Below are 18,660 nucleotides of genomic sequence, written 5' to 3'. Positions count from 1 at the left end.
TCTTATTTGCAACTTTCTGCTAAGTTCAAATCACTAAACTGTTGAGTAAATAACTCCAATATTTAATAATGCAAAATGGCCTTTATTAAAGTTCTTAAAAGCGTGCGTAATCGAAACTGATTGTAGCGCCTCTACCTTTGCTGCCTTTTATACTCTTTGCTTTCTTCGTTGCATCTTTTAGGCGCTTCTGTTATAGAATCTACTAGTTAGTTATCTGTTATAATTATAACTACAGATGTACGTGTATAGCTCTCATATGCGCGTGTGTTTTTGAACGACACTTCCACAATTATTTTTGCATATCTCAGATAAGATATCTGCATGTCTTATTTTGTTTGGTTGATTTTCCGACAGGGTGGATAAATGATGTATATTGGAACGATTTTCCGTCATCCCTTGTCAAATTTGGTTTTGAGACAAACCGGTTTCGGCGTTGTGCCAACATCAGTGTCGATTTTCGTTCTGATCTGTTGTTGTCATTTGTCCTGTATTTATAGTTCGTAGGTATATGAGCAGGTATTGTCAAATTGATGCTTGTGTATATTTAGTTATGTGTATGTGCTGTGTGTTCGTTCAGAACCGAGGGTGGTTTACTAATCGATTTGTGTGGCTGACTGTGGTAGGTAGAAATCTGTGATTTTAGTCGTTTGACCTTCTTTGTCGGTTTTTTGTTTTGGTGTGTTAATTGTTTTGTGTTTATTTGTTGTTGTGCGTTTGTCTGTTGTACCTGTGTGATTAAGTTGTTTCCTGTAAACAAGTTTTAAAGGATCGAATATTGTGTCAGAAATGGTGTTTATCTGTTCGTTTATTATTCTACCGTCGAATGTTTTCTGTTTGTAGATTTCCATGTTTTCGAGTACGTTGAGACGTCGGCCCTTTTCTTGTATGTGAAGAACCCTGACTGTTTTATTGATGTTTGCTGGGGAACATTCATTCTCGACCATGTGATTCGCGAAGTTAGACTCGGGTATAATGTTTGGATTCCGTATTGTTTTGTTGTAATCTCTAATATGTTCTCTGAACCTCGTTCTTATTTGCCGTCCTGTTTGTCCTATGTAACTATGCTGGCATCCGCAGGTAAGCTTGTATACGCCGTAGCTGCTAAACGGATCCTCTGAGTTAATGTTAGTTCTTAGTTTTCGCCCTAGATTGTTCGATGTTTTGAATGCTGTGTTAATGTTGTATTTTTTAAAGAAATTTGCCAATTTATATGTTGCTTTTCCAGTATATGTCATAGTAGTCCAGCTATTATTTTCTTTTTCATTATTTCTTTTTGGTTCTCCATTTGTCCTTCTGAGCTTATCTACTAGTGCTTTTTTATATCGTTGTTTGCAGCGATATTATATATGACCTCAAGTTCTCTCTTATATGCCTCTTGTGTAAGAGGTGTTCTTTCAAGTCTATGTACCAAGTGCCTTAATGCTGCATTTTTATGATGTTGAGGGTGATTTGAGGTATTGTGTATTATTGTGTCTGTGGCCGTTGACTTTCTATATATGTTATAGTTAAATCTTTTGGCTTCTTTATCAATATTTATCGTGAGGTCTAGATAGTTGATTCCTCCGTCTTTTTCGGTTTCCATTTTAAATTTTATATTGCCGTGCTGTTTGTTGAGGTACTCCAGTACGAGCTCTTCGTTATTAGTAGTTAAAACTCATATTATGTCATCCACGTATCTAGCATAAAATGACACGCCTAATTTGGACTTCAGCTCCTGTATGTACTTTTCTTCCAGATTTTGCATGAACACTTCCATAAGAATTGCTGATGTGGGGCTTCCCATTCCAAGACCGTTTGTTTGTCTATATATTTTATTGTTGAATTTAAAATAGTTTTGACGTAAAGTGGTTCTTAGCGTATTTGTGATTTGCATACTTTTCACTTTGTTTTTTGTGTTATGAACTATTGTTGAGCTAACTATGTCCAAAGTCTCCGATAGTGGTATAGATGGGTATAGATCTTTTATGTCAAAAGATACCAATTTGCTGTTTCTTGTTAGCTCTACGGTCTCGAGTCTCTCTATTAGTTCTGTTGTGTTAGCTATTGCATATTCGTTCCTTAGCTCCAGAGTGTCTATCAATATCGTTTTTAAATATTTGGACAGTTTGTAACATGGTGCCGATTTAAAATTAATGATGGGCCTCATTGGCGTGTCCGGCTTGTGGATTTTTGGTAGCGCAGCCAGTGGAGGAGCCGAAGGGTTCATTTGGACCAATCTATGTGCCATGTTAGAATCTACTATATTTGTTGCATTTTTTATAGCAACTTTGATTTGTTTTTGGTATTCATCTGTGGGATCCTCTCTCATTCTACGACATTTCATTTCCTCTATGAGATCCTCGGTTTTGGATATATATTGCTCTTTTTCGATTAGCACAGTGGTGTTTCCTTTGTCCGCTTTCGTTGTGACAATATTGTTTTTCCTTAGTTTATGCCGTAGATTCTTTATTGTTTTCTCCTCTGTATTCGGTTTTTGTCCTTCCTGTGCTTTCACCTCCTTTCTTATGATTTCCCTGCACATGTGTCTTGCGTGCTCCTGTTCTTCCTGTGGTATCAATGATATTGCGATCTCCGCATCTACAATTGCTTGCTCCGTTTTTCTTACTGTATTCTGGTCCATGATATTGTGCTTCAGGCCCTTTTCGAGAAGTTGTGCCTCTTCCTTGGTAATGGCCACTGTTGTGAGGTTAACGAACTTGTCATGAAACTGGTGAGTGTTTTGGTTTTGGTTACCCTCTCGTCGTCCTGCCAGCTTGTCCAATTTTCGGTTCAGCGACCTGTATTTTTGTTGTTGTTCCTGATCGACCTCTGTCTTAATGCGGTCGAAGCATTCCATTAATACAGTCGTAGGTAGTTGTTCTGCCAATCTTAAATGGATAGATAATAACTCGGCATTTATCTCATCCTTCTTCGAGTATAAGCTTTCCAATTCATATTTTAAAAAATCCTTTTCCGCTTTTTTAACTGTTTTCCTGCTAGATTTGGTATTTGCCTTTATTGTTATTTTTGCGAATTTCGGAGTAACATTCAATTCCAGGCATTGTTTGTTGAACCAAATGCTCGCCTTTGCTTTATATATTTTCAGTAGGCGTCGCTTGTAAATTGTTAGTAGTCCGTTCGCGTTCAAGTTAAAAGCCTGACAAGCAATAACTGACTTATTTTGTTTGGTTGATTTTCCGACAGGGTGGATAAATGATGTATATTGGAACGATTTTCCGTCATCCCTTGTCAAATTTGGTTTTGAGACAAACGGGTTTCGGCGTTGTGCCATCATCAGTGTCGATTTTCGTTCTGATCTGTTGTTGTCATTTGTCCTGTATTTATAGTTCGTAGGTATATGAGCAGGTATTGTCAAATTGATGCTTGTGTATATTTAGTTATGTGTATGTGCTGTGTTCGTTCAGAACCGAGGGTGGTTTACTAATCGATTTGTGTGGCTGACTGGGGTAGGTAGAAATCTGTGATTTTAGTCGTTTGACCTTCTTTGTCGGTTTTTTGTTTTGTTGTGTTAATTGTTTTGTGTTTATTTGTTGTTGTGCGTTTGTCTGTTGTACCTGTGTGATTAAGTTGTTTCCTGTAAACAAGTTTTAAAGGCTCGCAGATTTCTACCTACCCCAGTCAGCCACACAAATCGATTAGTAAACCACCCTCGGTTCTGAACGAACACACAGCACATACACATAACTAAATATACACAAGCATCAATTTGACAATACCTGCTCATATACCTACGAACTATAAATACAGGACAAATGACAACAACAGATCAGAACTAAAATCGACACTGATGATGGCACAACGCCGAAACCGGTTTGTCTCAAAACCAAATTTGACAAGGGATGACGGAAAATCGTTCCAATATACATCATTTATCCACCCTGTCGGAAAATCAACCAAACAAAATAAGTCAGTTATTGCTTGTCAGGCTTTTAACTTGAACGCGAACGGACTACTAACAATTTACAAGCGACGCCTACTGAAAATATATAAAGCAAAGGCGAGCATTTGGTTCAACAAACAATGCCTGGAATTGAATGTTACTCCGAAATTCGCAAAAATAACAATAAAGGCAAATACCAAATCTAGCAGGAAAACAGTTAAAAAAGCGGAAAAGGATTTTTTAAAATATGAATTGGAAAGCTTATACTCGAAGAAGGATGAGATAAATGCCGAGTTATTATCTATCCATTTAAGATTGGCAGAACAACTACCTACGACTGTATTAATGGAATGCTTCGACCGCATTAAGACAGAGGTCGATCAGGAACAACAACAAAAATACAGGTCGCTGAACCGAAAATTGGACAAGCTGGCAGGACGACGAGAGGGTAACCAAAACCAAAACACTCACCAGTTTCATGACAAGTTCGTTAACCTCACAACAGTGGCCATTACCAAGGAAGAGGCACAACTTCTCGAAAAGGGCCTGAAGCACAATATCATGGACCAGAATACAGTAAGAAAAACGGAGCAAGCAATTGTAGATGCGGAGATCGCAATATCATTGATACCACAGGAAGAACAGGAGCACGCAAGACACATGTGCAGGGAAATCATAAGAAAGGAGGTGAAAGCACAGGAAGGACAAAAACCGAATACAGAGGAGAAAACAATAAAGAATCTACGGCATAAACTAAGGAAAAACAATATTGTCACAACGAAAGCGGACAAAGGAAACACCACTGTGCTAATCGAAAAAGAGCAATATATATCCAAAACCGAGGATCTCATAGAGGAAATGAAATGTCGTAGAATGAGAGAGGATCCCACAGATGAATACCAAAAACAAATCAAAGTTGCTATAAAAAATGCAACAAATATAGTAGATTCTAACATGGCACATAGATTGGTCCAAATGAACCCTTCGGCTCCTCCACTGGCTGCGCTACCAAAAATCCACAAGCCGGACACGCCAATGAGGCCCATCATTAATTTTAAATCGGCACCATGTTACAAACTGTCCAAATATTTAAAAACGATATTGATAGACACTCTGGAGCTAAGGAACGAATATGCAATAGCTAACACAACAGAACTAATAGAGAGACTCGAGACCGTAGAGCTAACAAGAAACAGCAAATTGGTATCTTTTGACATAAAAGATCTATACCCATCTATACCACTATCGGAGACTTTGGACATAGTTAGCTCAACAATAGTTCATAACACAAAAAACAAAGTGAAAAGTATGCAAATCACAAATACGCTAAGAACCACTTTACGTCAAAACTATTTTAAATTCAACAATAAAATATATAGACAAACAAACGGTCTTGGAATGGGAAGCCCCACATCAGCAATTCTTATGGAAGTGTTCATGCAAAATCTGGAAGAAAAGTACATACAGGAGCTGAAGTCCAAATTAGGCGTGTCATTTTATGCTAGATACGTGGATGACATAATATGAGTTTTAACTACTAATAACGAAGAGCTCGTACTGGAGTACCTCAACAAACAGCACGGCAATATAAAATTTAAAATGGAAACCGAAAAAGACGGAGGAATCAACTATCTAGACCTCACGATAAATATTGATAAAGAAGCCAAAAGATTTAACTATAACATATATAGAAAGTCAACGGCCACAGACACAATAATACACAATACCTCAAATCACCCTCAACATCATAAAAATGCAGCATTAAGGCACTTGGTACATAGACTTGAAAGAACACCTCTTACACAAGAGGCATATAAGAGAGAACTTGAGGTCATATATAATATCGCTGCAAACAACGGATATAAAAAAGCACTAGTAGATAAACTCAGAAGGACAAATGGAGAACCAAAAAGAAATAATGAAAAAGAAAATAATAAGAAAATAATAATAGCTGGACTATGACATATACTGGAAAAGCAACATATAAATTGGCAAATTTCTTTAAAAAATACAACATTAACACAGCATTCAAAACATCGAACAATCTAGGGCGAAAACTAAGAACTAACATTAACTCAGAGGATCCGTTTAGCAGCTACGGCGTATACAAGCTTACCTGCGGATGCCAGCATAGTTACATAGGACAAACAGGACGGCAAATAAGAACGAGGTTCAGAGAACATATTAGAGATTACAACAAAAAAATACGGAATCCAAACATTATACCCGAGTCTAACTTCGCGAATCACATGGTCGAGAATGAATGTTCCCCAGCAAACATCAATAAAACAGTCAGGGTTCTTCACATACAAGAAAAGGGCCGACGTCTCAACGTACTCGAAAACATGGAAATCTACAAACAGAAAACATTCGACGGTAGAATAATAAACGAACAGATAAACACCATTTCTGACACAATATTCGAGCCTTTAAAACTTGTGTACAGGAAACAACTTAATCACACAGGTACAACAGACAAACGCACAATAACAAATAAACACAAAACAATTAACACACCAAAACAAAAAACCGACAAAGAAGGTCAAACGACTAAAATCACAGATTTCTACCTACCCCAGTCAGCCACACAAATCGATTAGTAAACCACCCTCGGTTCTGAACGAACACACAGCACATACACATAACTAAATATACACAAGCATCAATTTGACAATACCTGCTCATATACCTACGAACTATAAATACAGGGCAAATGACAACAACAGATCAGAACGAAAATCGACACTGATGATGGCACAACGCCGAAACCGGTTTGTCTCAAAACCAAATTTGACAAGGGATGACGGAAAATCGTTCCAATATACATCATATCTGCATGTGTTTGTGCGTTGCTTCTCCGCTGCGTCTTATCCGCTACGTGTACGTACACATGTGTGGACATAATGATTTAATTATTGATGTGCAGTCACGTCACTGTTTAGCATCGGCTTAGAGATGACAGTACACCTTAGTGTTTTTAATATTCTTTACACTGCCCTCCACCTAAGTCTGATCGTCCCGATCAGACAAATCTCTCGATCTAAACGCGGCCAGCCTTTCCAAATGAACTACTCTCATTTTGGTTCGTGGTTTGCCAATGGTTTGTATGCGGTACACTACATCTTTGCTCGTTGTCTTACAAGATGGTGTATCTCTCTCAGCTCTTCTTCCAAGACACCAGTGGATTTTTTGGCATTTCTCTCCACTTCGGCATCTATCCCAAACTTCAAATCAGCTGGCAGTCGAAGGTTATTGCCAAAATTACTTTTGCAGGGATTTGGCCCGTTGTCTCCCGCACTGCTGATCGGTAAGCCATCAAGAATAACGGTATGCGGGTATCGCACTCCTTATGGTACTTGTCCACTACTTTCCTTAAGTGCTCCTCTAATGTTCTATTGAATCGTTCCACCATACCATCGGACTGAGGAGGCAATGCAGTTGTCCGTGTTTTTCGAATGCCCAATAATTTACATATTTCCTGGAATACAGCTGATTCGAAATTCCTGCCATGGTCAGAATGTAACTTCATTGGTAGACCATACCTTGCAACCCAATTGTTTAGAAACACTTCTGCTACTGTTTCCGCTCTTATTTTGGAATTGGGTATACCTCTGGCCATTTGCTGAAATAATCCATAACTACCAGTACATATTTTTTTCCGCAGTTGCTAGAAGGAAATGGACCTGCGACATCCATAGCGATCCTTTCAAATGGCGCACCTGAGTGGTATTGCTTGCTCTGGCCATGACTTCGGGTTTTGGGCCCTTTCGATCTGCTGCAAACCTCGCAGTTTGCAATCCACTCAGTGACCGACTGACGGCAACCAACCCAATAGAATGTCTGTTTAATCTTCTCGAGCGTCTTCGTGATTCCAAGATGACCTCCGCTTGGACCATTATCCAGCTCGCTGAGCACGTCAGGAATCCTCTTTATGGGAACAAGTATCAGTTTCTTCTTGCATTGACCATCCTCACTCTCCCATACTCGATGCAAGAAACCGGGCATCAATTCTAAACTGTTGCACTGTGCCCAATATGACTTCGCAATGGGACTCTCTGCTGCCATCTGCTCTCTATTTGGTCTTTGCTTTCGTTCGAGCCGTTGAATAACATGTGACAGATCTGTATCTTCTAGCTGACATTTCCTTAGTTGTTCCTGGTCCCATTCATCCGCACACGTTACAGTGATTTGCCAGACATCTATAATGTCTTCTTTAGCCTCGGGCTTTGAACAGTGCTTGCATTCTAAACTACATGGTCTTCGTGACATTGCATCGGCATTCCCATGGGTACTACCTTTCCGATGCTCAGTGGAAAAGTCATAGCTTTGTAGCCGCGCGATCCACCGTGCCAATTGTCCTTCTGGATTACGGAACTGCAGAAGCCTTTTCAACGCTGCGTGATCTGTCTTGACGGGGAATCGCTGCCCGTAGAGATATTTGTGAAAATGTTTAATGCACTCTACCAATGCCAACAGCTCTCTAATTGTAACGCAATAGTTCATCCCTGGTTTTCCAATCGAACGGTTGTAGTATGCAAGTATGAATAAATTGTGTAGTTGACGTGAGCAGACGTGAAAACCTTTTGAACATTTTTCGAGCAGGAAAACTGTGGTAAAACATTTTAAAAAATTAATAAAAAGTTGTGCAAAATAAAGTGTTTTGTTCGCGCTTCACAAAATGTAACAAATAATGTAATAATACGGTATTGAATTCCAAATATAATAGGAGTTAGCTTTGAGAAAAAAGACTCAAATAAATTTATTTAATAAACAAATTTAAACACATACATATACGAATAAACGGTGAAGTAAATCGAAATAAGGCAAAAGCAAAATGGGTATGTGCGCGAAATGCAATCACTCTATAAGAGGAGAGACAGGTATACGATGCGAGGGTGTGTGTAATAAAGTGTACCATTTAAGCCTTGCATGTGCAGGTGTTGATAAATATTGTGTTAAAATGTTTGAGGAAAAACCTATGGCACGATTTATGTGTGATGAATGTGTTACATATATTCAGAATGTAGACTTGGTGCTACAAGAAATGCAAATGAGTGTGAAGGAAAACAATACAATATTAAATGAGTATAAATATGAGTTTGAAGAGGTGATGAAGAAAAGCCAAAATGAAATAAAGGCTTTATTGGAAGTTGTAGAGGGTCGATATACTCAAAGAGTAGAAACTATGGAAAGGTCACAAAAGCTGTTTGAGAAAAAAATTGGTGAGGTAAAAAGCTTATATGAAATGATAGAAGAAGTGAAAAATAAAACTGAAATAATCGGTAAAGACAATGAAAAGGTATGTAACGAAATAAAGAAAATTAGTAGTAATAATAAGGAAAAAGGGCTGTCATATGCAGAAGTAATGAAAAATAATAATAAAAAAGATGAAAACAAAAGCAAAGTTACTACAGTGCCTGAATTAAAGAAATGTACTCCTATTATTGTTAAAACGAAAGTAAAACAATCGTGTGAAAAAACCAAGAAAGATTTAAACAATAAAATTAATCCTAAGGAACTAAAGATAACAGATATTAAAGCTGGTAATAATGGTATTATGGTGATCGATAGTGTTGATGAAAATGAAAGAGACAAAATAAAACAAATAATGGACAAAGAAATTAGCAATGAATATGAGATAAAGATACCTCGTGAATATAAACCAAGACTATTTATAACAGGTATGCAATTTGAAAAGAATGGTGATGAATTAACTGAATGTCTACGAAAACAAAATAAATGCTATGAACAGGGTGAAGTAAAAATTATTAAGCAATATAATGTTAAAGTTAGTCACAAAAATTATTATAATGCAATAGTTGAGGTGGATGTGGAAATATTCACTGAAGCGTTAAAATTAGATAAACTGAATATAGGATGGGAAAGGTGCAAAGTATACGATGGTGTTGATATAACAGTGTGTTTTAAATGTAAAGGATACAACCATAAAGCTAGTGAATGCAAAAATGAAGATGTTTGTAGCAAATGCTTGGGTAAACATAAACCCATGGAGTGCAAGGAACAACCAAAAAACATGTGCATAAATTGTATTAGGGCTAATGAGAAATTAAATCTAGGGCTTGATACCAATCACCCTTGCAATAGCAGACATTGCCCTGTCTACTTAAAACACTTAAATGTAAAAAAACAAAGGCTAGGATACTAGCAACTAACAATCAGGCCACTGGCTCACCTGGACCATGCTAATGTTATGCAACGTAGAGTATCAAAGTACCAAAAACGATCCACAAAGGACATCAACAATGACTTTAAATGCATCTATTTAAACATAAATAGCCTAGTAGCTAACAAATCAGAGTTGGAAGTGTTGGCGGAAGTTCATAGACCAGGCATCATACTGTGCTCTGAAACTTGTACAACCAAAGATATTCTAGACAATGAATTAAAAATAGCAACCTATAAAATGATAAGATGTGATTCCCATAGTAGGCACACAGGAGGTGTGTTAGTTTATGTACATAGTACAATTTATGTTAAAGTAATCTATAATGATAACATAAATGAAAACGTTTGGTGCATTGTAATAAAACTGAAGAAGGTTGATAAAAAGTGGCAGATTGGAGTTCTGTACCACTCGCCGAGCACTAGTGATGCAGCTTTTGTTGAATACTTAAATGAAATTCTAATTGATAAATATGAAAAAAGTAACCATAATATAGTAGTCGGTGATTTTAATATTAACATGAACTGCATTTCAACATATAGTACTAAATTAAATGAGATATTTGCTGTGATGTGGATGAGCCAAAAAATAGAATTTAATACGCGTATCACAGATACAAGTGAATCGAAAATTGATCTATTATTTTCAAACTCGGATGAAATTCTCTGTAATAATTTGCAGGAATACAAAATATCTGATCATGAAACTATAAAATTTAATATTAAAACGTCCAAAGTATACAAGATGAGACTGACCACAAAAATCATAGCATGGAACAAATATAATAGTGATATTTTAATAAGCGTCCTTAGATCATTTAACTTCAATTATTATTAATTAATAATACAATGATTCAGGCTATGGAAAGTTTAACCTACGAGAAAGAAGTGCATATCAAGTTAATGAATAAATGGTATGATAGAGAATTGGAACAAATGAATAAATATAAATACAATATGTATACGCGTGCGTTACAAACTGGAGAGTGGGATGAATATAAAAATATAAATAGGTCTTACAAAAAATTAGTCAAATTGAAAAAAATAAAGTATATGGAGAATAAAATCATTTTGAATGAATATAATGCTAAAGAAATGTGGAAATATCTCAAACAAACGGTCAACCAAACTAAAGATAACGAAGGGATAAAAAAGGTGATACTGGATGGCATACTGGTTGAAAACGAAACCGATCTGGCGAATGGTCTAAATAGATTTTTTGTAAACAGTGTGATTGAAATTAATAATAACATCGAAACCTGTCAAGTAGCACTAGAGGATACACAAGTCCATTCAAAATTAAAGTTTGCTGAAATTACCACCTATGATGTTATTAATATCTTAACAGACTTTAAATATAAAATAGGTGGAAGAAAACTGCTATCCGAAGGTGTACTAAAAGATTGTATATCGTATACCGGATATTTCTATGCTCAAATAATTAATAACAGCTTAGAAGATGGTGTAGTACCTGAAATGTGGAAAACGTCAACAATAATACCTGTGGAAAAAGTTAAAAAGACAATGCAACCTGAAGAACTTAGACCCATAAATACCCTGCCAAGTGATGCTAAAATTCTCGAAGTCGTTGTTAAGAATCAGTTGGTGAATCATCTTGAAGTAAATAATATATTAGTCTACCAACAGTCAGGATTAAGGAAAAAACACTCCTGTGAGACAGCGCTGAACTTGGTGATATCTGATTGGAAAGAAGAGCTAAACAACAAAAAAGTAGTGGTTTCAGTTTTCCTTGACCTCAAAAGAGCTTTTGAAACGGTGGATAGAGAGATATTAATAAAAAAAATGCAGCGGTTTGGAATAACTGATATTGAACTTAAATGGTTCCGCAACTATTTGAAGCAGAGAAAGCAGAAAACAGTTATAAATGCTGTGACGTCGGATGAATTAGAGGTACCCATAGGGTTACCTCAAGGCTCAGTATTGGCACCTATATTATTTCTTATATACATAAATGACATAGTCAATGCTATCGAAGGTTGTGAAATTAGACTTTTTGCGGATGATGCATTAATTATGATAAGTGAAAATAATATTAATACTGCACTCGCCAAAATGCAACATGAAATAAATAACTTGTATAAATGGTTGTGTGGTAATAGACTGAAACTAAACATAAATAAAACTAAATATATGATAATAACAAGGAGGAATATCAATGAGGAGGATATAGCCGAGCTAAAAATAAATGATGAAATCATACAAAGAGTTAACAGTATAAAATACTTAGGAATAATAATTGTTAATAAACTCAAATTTGAAGATCATATAAATTATACAATTAAAAAAGTTGCTAATAAAATAGGAGTGATGCAGAGAACAACGAAATTCATTCAGAAAAAGTACAAAATAATCTTATATAAATCAGTTATAGAACCGCACTTCGTGTACTGCCCGTCCATTCTATTCATAATATCGGATAAAAAAGTAGACAAGCTCCAAAAGCTTCAAAATAGATGCATGAGATTTATTCTTCAGAAACCTAGAGATACACGAACGGCTGACATGTTGAAGACTTTGGACTGGTTAAGTGTTAAACAAAAGATTTTTTCCACTCCATGTAATTCATATTTAATATTAAACATGGAAATGTACCTGAGTATTTAAATAAAAATATAGCATTAGTTGAGCAAACTCACAACATAAATACGAGGAGCAAACAAAATTTCATATTGCCGTTTTTAGAACTGAAATTGATCAACAGAACATTTTCTACAAGGGTCTGAAAAGTTACAATGAACTGCCTATGGATATAAAAAGTTGCAACCAAATAACAGTATTTAAAACAAAATTATATAAATATTGTAAAACCTTAGCTATAAGATAAAAAACTGTAATATTTTCAAATTTACGAATTAGGCATCTGGCCGTAATAAATAAATAATCTAATCTAATCTAAACTACCTTCTACTGTCCATCGAGCAGTTCTGATAAAACGCCTCCTATAGCATATCCACTCGCATCTGTATCTAGAATAAAGGTTGCCCCTGGAAACAGATGTGTCAACATTGGGGCAGTGCACAAACGCTTGTTCAATGTTTGGAAAGCCACTTCTTGCTCCTTCTTCCATTCAAAAGCTTTATTTTTTCTTGTAAGCTCATGGAGGTTATGGGCTACGCTGAAAAAGGTTGGTACAAATCGCCGGTAATATGTGCACAGCCAAAAGAAACTTCTTAATTCATGCAAGTTCTGTGGTATTGGCTCTAGCTTTTCATTCGCTGTACGGATACCTTCTGTCGTTACCTTGTGACCCAAATAATTTACTTCCGTCTTAAACAGCGCACACTTTTTGGGACTTAGTTTCAGACCAGCGCCAGCTATTCTCTGATCCATGAGTTTCTCAAAAGTAGCTGTTGCATTACAAGGTCCAAAAGGCATTTCTGTAAATTGCCAAAGACTATTTTGGACGAAGAAAGCTGTTTTTTCTTTGTCTTCCTCCGCCGCTTCCACTTGCCAGTAGCCACTTTTCAAGTCCAGTGTGGAAAACCATTTTGTACCGGAGACGGAGTCCAGAGTGTCGTCAATTCTTGGCAATGGGTAGTTATCCTTTTTCGAGACGTCGTTCAACTTGCGGTAGTCCACGCAAAACCTCATTTTCTCATCCTTCTTCTTCACAAGTACAATAGTTGAGCTCCATGGACTAGCTGATGGTTCGATGACGCCGCTGCCGCTCATTTCTTGTATGATTTGACTCACAACTTCCCGTTTCGCCAGTGGAACACTACGAGGAGCTTGACGGATCGGCCTCGCATCTCCAGTGTCCATTTGATTTTTCACTACGTTGGTGCGGCCTGGTTTGGAACCAGTAGCTTTACCTTTCTCTGATAGTCTTCCTGTAGGCCCTCTGTCCATGCCATGATGTCACCTGAAAGATGAATATCGCTAGTGGAAACCTCTTCATGGAGCTGTTCACAATTGATTATTAATTCAGCCTCTTGGCATCTTTCCAAAATAGCTGCTCTGATCTGTTTGAGTGGTGACTTCAACTCATTGAGTACTCTTACCGGGATACGTCCATCCTGTTTTGTTATAACCAAAGTTTTTCCTACAAGTATGTTCGGTGTTGATTTGTTTTCTGCCTCAACAACTCACAATTTGTTTGTCCCACAATCTCCATAAACCTTGGTCCATATTACTGCTTCGTATTTTGGTGGTATTTGCTGACTCTCTTCCACCAGCACCCGCTTACTGCTGTAGCCTCTCTCGTAGCCGAAATTAAGTGGCACATCCATGTTCTTGTATCGCATCACCTTGCTTTGCATATCGATCTTGGTGCCTTGGTCGATTAAGAAGTCCACTCCAATTATGATTTCATCAACAATCTGTGCCACTATAAAATTGTGTACTACCGTGACGTTCTCAATTGCGACTTCAAATGCTACTTCACCTAGAACCGTGGTGTCTTCTCCAGTGGCTGTACGCAATCTTGCTCCATGCAATGGTCTTATCTTCTTGTTGACTAAATCCGCTCGAATGTTGGAATGAGATGCACCCATATCTACTGTCAGTAAACGTTCTTTTCCATCCACATGTCCTCCAACAGTAAGACTGTTTGACCTTCTTCCAATTTGCGAGATAGATATTTTGGGGCATTCAACTGAGGGAGCCAGCTTTCGCCCCTTGCGGCTGACTCGCTTTAGTTTAACGATTGAGTGGACTTGGAGATTTGTTCATCTCTTTCAGCTCTGCGTTTACGGCCACCCACATTTTTGGAGCTATTGGGACCGGTGCTGCAATGTCGTGCAATATGACCTGGGTTGCCGCACTTGAAACATTTAATAACTCCGGCATTTTTATGGTTTGATCCCTTCAGTGGTTCCAAAATTGTGCCTACCCAATCTGGTCTTTCCACTTCCACACGATGAGCTTTGTATGCTGGTTTACTTAATAGTGAGGCAGTTTCCTGAGCCAATGCATGTGATACTGTCTGCAAATGTTGGTTCTGGGTTTGCGTATGTGGTTCGCTTCGTTTCGACGTCCCGCATGCTCTTTATAAAGCTCTGAATTTTTACCCTTTCGGTGTATTCCACGGGTGCGTCGGCATTCGCCAAATGTGCAAGCCTTTCGACATCTGACGCAAACTCCTGCAAAGTTTTATTATCTTTTTGGTAGCAGTTTTGCAACTCTATATAGTTTACCTTCTTCCTGTGTTCGCTTCCATATCGCCTCTCTATAGAGCTCACCAATGTTTCGTAGTTGTTCCGCTATCCCTCTGGAATAGTCTTTATCATTTCAGCAGAAGATCCTTTCAATGCCACGAATAGTGCAGCAACTTTATCTTCAGCACGCCAGTTATTCACTGCTGCGGTCTTCTCAAACTGAATCTTAAACACCTGGAAAGGAACAGAGCCGTTAAAAGATGGACTTTTTACCTTCGTATTGCTTGCCGAAACAACTGGGCGATGTAGTTGCAACTCCAACATATCGGATATTCGTGTCTCTTGTGCTTCGATCTTCAATATTATATGGTTCTCCTGCGATTTCAGTTGATATGCTAACGTGTCTCTTGTGATTACATCTGTGATGACATATACGTTTTCTGTTCTTTCAGTTGAGTTTCCATCTTGGATGTAATCTGTGTCGACATTTCTGACATTCGCGTTCCTTGTGCTTCAATCTTCGATGTTATTTCTGACGAAATTTCTGACATTTGCGAGGACATTGATGTTACTGTTGATGTTTGTGCAGATATTGCAGTCAAAATCATTTTCAAGTCTGTGCTCGTAACTGTGTTAAGGTTAAAGTTAAATTTAAATATTTAAATAATTTTTTCAGTTACCATAAACCTATAATTTCAATTATAAATATTCCTGAATAACCTATGTATGTACATATCTTGTAAGATAATATAAAAATTTTTTAATCAATATTAAGTTCTCATTTATTCAATAAAAGTAAAAAATTCGTTTTCTTATCGGTCACCACGCTTAAAAAGTGTAACTTTAATTAATATCAGAGACAAAACTTGAATTAATATCAAAGAAAACAACATGATGCATAAATATTATAATTACATAAGTTGATAATATGCAATAGCTTTACCGCGGCAGCCCTGAGTGCCACACGCCCTTTTTTTATAAATTTTTTTTCGCGCATTCCTTTGCGATTACTTTTTATTATTTGCGTCAGGATCAGAATTTATGTACTTAATGAATCGAAACGCTTTTGCTAAATACTTTGCTTCTTTTTTATTTATTGTAGAAATCAAATTTCAAAGTGAAAATGACACCAACATCCAAATGCAAACCACGTCAAAGAGAATGAGCACACCAGTCATGGCCATGGTCATATGCACTTATATACTCCACAAACGAAAGAGAATGCTAGTAGTAATGCTTCCGGCGTTGGCGGCGCAAAATCAAAAGGGTTGGAAATAATAAATTTTCATGAATCGTGGCTGGAGGAAGTTGAATTATATAAAGACAAGTTTTATGTGCAAAAGAATAATTTACTCTCATATTATAATCACGCTCACACCGCGCATGGTTGTCAAATTGATGCACCCAGTCATTATGTAAGCATGAATAATAAATATGTTGTTAATTCACCTGGTCATCATACGACAAATGAGCACAATAATAATGCTCCTAATTTAGTAGTGAAGCGCCAAAGAGGTGGTGGCACCACCACTGATTGCACTGGTCCAATCATTGATTCCTCGATAATTAAAAATGCATCACACAACAAATTAAATGAGATTAGTATGCGTTGCAATACTGCTGCGCCATTATTATCATCCTCTGAGGCGAATATACCAATGAATGGAGTGCAGGTATGTTGTATGAATTAAAATAATTAATTAATTGTTTTAAAAAATTTAAATAATGTTACTGCTAATGTTAATCTGCACAGTTGGGCACATCCAGCACCTACGTTTATAAAAGGTGGAACACCACACTACTTTCATGAGGATGTAGCCGCCGACCACGTTCTTGTAAGGCCTTACTATAAATATTTCATTCATAGATACTGATTCTAATATTTTGTTTTGATTTTTACTTTAGAGTCAACCGGTTATGTAAGCGATGTAAGCTATGCCTGTAACTTAAGGTTCTTCAAATGTAATAGTTACCGCGGACGCGGCCGTGGGAGTAGTTCACTTCGTGGAGATTACACTAATCAACGACTTTCAATATCGGAAGGATTTCCAGCACCACAACAACAACAATATGTACAAGCACCCGAATAAATTGTACAACAAACGTTAAAACCATATCAGCAGCCAAAAACAACAACAACAATCGCAACAACTTGAAACAGTTAATGATTATTGAACCACCAACATATGCCCAATAAGCCCATCCATCAACAGCAACATATGTCGCCTACTTTGCAACACAAATTCCAATGCTTCATCCAGCGTCAGCTGTATAACAAGCCACTGGTTCACCGTTATATGTTTCACATATGCAACATATCTATGCGAATGCACATCAGGTGAGCAGTTATAAGTGGTCGATTTGTTTATTCGCCCGAATATCAATATATACTCGGTGAAATGGCCAACGCCATTCTACTTTATGCATCGTCTAGAGAAACCAGAACGTTTACAATTTAAAAATTGTGTGATTTTCAAACAGATACGCCAAGCTTCAACAAATTATTAGACCATGAGATTTCTCATATATTATTAAAAATGTAAATTATGCGATTGGAAGACTAAAACACATTCAAGTAGGAATTTTCTTTTACGTGCACAACACGCAGAAACAATTGATGTAACAACGAAAAGTCTAGAATTAACTGTTTGTCCATATTGCAATCAAGAATATGCATCACAATGGTATTTACGCAAACACTTAATACATAAGAAAACATTGGATGAAAGAACATATTTTCTATGTATAAAATGTGGAGAAGAATGTAGAACAAACAAAAGTTTACGTGTGCATGTTTATGAAAAGTTTGCTCATTGTACACCACAAAATTTGAACGGAAAAATCCTGAGCGTATGGTTACACCTATGTGGCATCTACAAGCTATTTATTATGACTAGTATGGAATGAATCCGGATATGGAAGCAAGCGAAGGTGACGAAACGAATCACAATGCCTCTTTGGATTCTGGTGATACTCCTGACATGCTGCCTATATTCCACTACGTCTGATCTTAATATACCTACCAAACTAATATGACTCTGCAAACTGATGATGAGTAACACCACCAGCGCAGGAAAAATAACTTCAAAAGAAGGTTTCGGAAAGGGCACTATGAATAGACGTTAATGTATTTATATAGTTTTTAAAAATAAAAATGCGCATTTGTAAAAATTACTACATAATAGGACATGATTTTAACTCTAAAAACCATTTTAAATATGCATTATTTATTAATTAAATATTATTTAAAAAAAAAGGACGCCTTTCATTCATATAAAAAGCAAATTGACAGCAGGCCAGTTACCCGAATTGTTGTTGCAAGTTTTTTGGTTAGCGATAACGAAAACATACCTAAAGAAGTAACTTCAAAATGTAAATAACATCGAGCGAGAAGGAAAGTCGAAATCACAATAGGTAAGAGCGAGAAAGCGAATCACACGTACACATATATGTAATACTTCTACTCACTACTACTGAACT

Source organism: Eurosta solidaginis, chromosome X (genome assembly GCF_040869045.1).
Source record: "Eurosta solidaginis isolate ZX-2024a chromosome X, ASM4086904v1, whole genome shotgun sequence".
Classification (NCBI taxonomy): Eukaryota; Metazoa; Arthropoda; class Insecta; order Diptera; family Tephritidae; genus Eurosta; species Eurosta solidaginis.
Note: the sequence above shows the minus strand (reverse complement) of the source record.